Genomic DNA, 3,398 nt, shown 5'->3' on the forward strand with positions numbered 1-3,398 from the left:
GTCGACCAGATCCTGAACAGGGCTCTGAACGAAATCTCCAGCGCAAGTGTTTCTTTATTCTTCAAGTCTTGTAGTTTTTTAAACCTTGTGATAAGTCCTAACTCCTTTTTCTTTGTGCACAGGCCTTGCTTTCTGCCACTATTGCTCGTACCCGAGCTCAGGTTCTTGTCGAGCAGGTCGAGGCAAAAGCTATCGAGAAATATCAGGTGAAGGCGGCCGAGGAGCTTTCGGCTGCTGAGGCCAGGCATGCTACGGAGTTGGAAGCAATGGTCCGAGAGAGGGATGCAGCGGTGACCAAACTGTCCGCGGTTGAAGCTGTAAAAGATGCAGCGGTTAAGCTGAGGGAAGAGTATCGGTCGTACAACGAAACTCATCTCCGTGAAATCAAGCATCTGGATGGGGTAGTTAAGACCAAGGACAAGACTATTGCCACTCTCGAGAGTAAGGTGCAGCAGTTGGAGCTCGACAACTCCAAGAATCTGGAAAAGTACAAAAGGACGACACTCCGATGTTTCTATAACTTCTGGAAACACAATCAGGGTGCTAACTTTAGCTACCTTTCAGAGGAAGTCAGAGCTGCGGAGTTGGCCCGGTGCGCTGCCCAACTGGCCGAAGAGGAGGCAAGAGCTGCGACTCCTGCAACTCCAAGCGTCGTTGGTTTGGAAGAGGAAACTATCGAGGAAGCGACCGACCCGAATGCTGCCCAGGATCCTCCTGCCTCTCATGCTTCTTAATCTTTATTAACTATTTTCCTTTCTTTTTGAACACACGACCCACGGGTCGTGATGTAAAGACAATAGTTTTCTTTTTTTAAACTTTGCTGCACGGGCAGTAAATCTTTTTTGTTTGAACAGTTACATCCAAGCAGCAATGCTTGAGGTGTAAAAGTTTAACTCCTGGTGCTATAATATTTTTACTTATTATAACATTTGTCCGTATGACCGAACTTAGCATTGTACTTTGGCATAGTTTTAACAAAACGTAAATTTTGAAAAATACTCTAAGTACTGTAGTATGCTTTCACTTATTTTGTTCATGTGTTTACATACCTTGCGAGTATGCTTTGCTATCGATGTGCCTTATACGCCCCCCAAGTGATCGAGGAGCTTTAGGTCCTTGGTCACTTGCCTTGACCATAACCTGTTCGAACGCTCCTGTTCGTAGTCAAACTTATACTTGTAATACAGCAAAACAACACACGTAATGAACAAATACTTGTAAATATAAATTCACAAAGGTTGGCAAGAATGACTGGCTGAGCACAGTCCCTTATAATCTCGTATTAGAAATGGACTAAACATGTCTTTACGAGTGATTCTGAAATAGAATCTTACATATACGAGAAGTTAGCCATACATCGTGGCTAACCCTCTTTGCAAAACTTGTAAAAATTAAAAAGAGAAATTTAAACAAGCCAGTCCTTTAAGAAGGGCTGTTCATTGATAGTACTTGCGCAGGTGTTCTCCATTCCAATAGCGCGGAACGAGATCTCCGTTTAAGCGTGCAAGTTTGTAGGTGCCTGGGTGAAGGACTTCTTCAATCTGGTAAGGCCCTTCCCAGTTAGGTCCGAGCACTCCAGCAGTGGGGTCGCGGGTATTTAAGAAAACTCGTCGTAGCACCAAATCTCCGACGTTGAATTTTCTTTCTTTAACTTTGGAGTTAAAGTACCGGGCGACTTTTTGCTGGTAAGCAGCAACTCGGAGTTGAGATTTTTCTCTTATCTCATCGATCGAGTCTAAGGACTCCATCATCAACTGGCTGTTCACGTCCTGGTCGTAAGTCAAACGCCGATGTGAGGGGGGGTCTAACTCGATAGGTAACATTTCCTCATATCCGTAGGCTAGAGAAAATGGGGTATGCCCTGTCGCTGTTCGATGAGATGTTCTATACGACCAGAGGACTTCAGGCAACTGTTCTGACCACGCTCCTTTAGCTTCTTCAAGTCGTTTTTTCAGGGTGTCCTTGAGAGTTTTGTTTACAGCTTCGACTTGCCCATTTGCTTGGGGGTGTCCGACTGAAGAAAAGCTCTTAATAACTCCATGCCTCTCACAGAAATCGGTGAACAGGTCGCTATCAAATTGGGTCCCGTTGTCTAAAACTATCTTCCTGGGTAATCCATACCGGCATACAATGTTCTTGATAACGAAGTCCAGAACTTTTTTGGTTGTGATGGTTGCGAGTGGTTCAGCTTCGGCCCATTTTGTGAAATAATCGACTGCCACGACTGCGTACTTTACTCCTCCTTTTCCGGTTGGCAGTGATCCAATCAAGTCTATTCCCCATATCGCGAAAGGCCACGGGCTCTGCATCTGCTTTAGCTCGTTTGGAGCTGCTCGTGGGATCTTGGAGAACCTTTGACATTTATCGCATTTTCGTACGTACTCCATTGAATCCTCGTTCATTGTTGGCCAGAAGTAGCCTTGTCTTAGAACTTTTTTCGCCAAACTCTGCCCCCCAGCGTGATCCCCGCAGAAGCCTTCATGCACCTCTTTCATGAGTTCCTTAGCTTTTTCTGATGTAATGCATCTGAGTAGTGGCATTGAATATCCTCTTCGGTACATAATACCGTCGAGCAGTATGTACCTAGCCGCCCGCCTTTGCAGAGTTCTGGCCTTGTTTCTATCTGTTGGCAATGTTCCATTTGTCAGATACTCCATGTAAGGCGTCATCCACGTATCTTCTGCGCGAATCTCCATATTGGCATTGGCCACTTCAATGCTTGGCTTACTCAACCTTTCTACCGGGACTATGTTCAAGGTGTCAGCATCCTTCGCACTTGCGAGTTTAGCTAAGGCGTCTGCATTGGAGTTTTGGTCTCGCGGGATTTGCTGGAGGGTGTACTTTGTGAATTGGGTTAGCGCATCTTTCGTTTTATTAAGGTAGGCCATCATCTTTAACCCTCGCGCTTGATATTCTCCCAGGACTTGATTCACGACCAGCTGGGAGTCACTGTAAATATCGATCGTTTTGATGCTCATGTCTCTGGCCATTCTCAGTCCAGCGAGGAGTGCTTCGTATTCTGCTTCATTGTTTGATGCTGCGAAGTCAAACCTGATTGCGCAGTGAAATCGATGCCATTCGGGCGTTATCAATATCACTCCTGCTCCAGCGTGGGATTCATTGGATGAACCATCCGTGAATAGTTTCCACGAAGGAGCCTCGTCTTGAGGCATGGGCGCTTCAGGCTGTTTGCATAGCTCACTGTTGGGGAGTTCAGTGAACTCCGCAATGAAATCGGCCAAGACTTGCCCTTTTGTTGCTGCTCGCGGTGAATAAGTTACATCAAACTGTCCTAATTCGACCGCCCATTTTAACAGCCGTCTAGCCGCCTCAGGTTTTTGGAGGACCTACCGAAGGGGCTGGTCGGTCAGAATTGTGATAGGATGGGCTTGGAAGTA

Source organism: Humulus lupulus, chromosome X (genome assembly GCF_963169125.1).
Source record: "Humulus lupulus chromosome X, drHumLupu1.1, whole genome shotgun sequence".
Taxonomy (NCBI): Eukaryota; Viridiplantae; Streptophyta; class Magnoliopsida; order Rosales; family Cannabaceae; genus Humulus; species Humulus lupulus.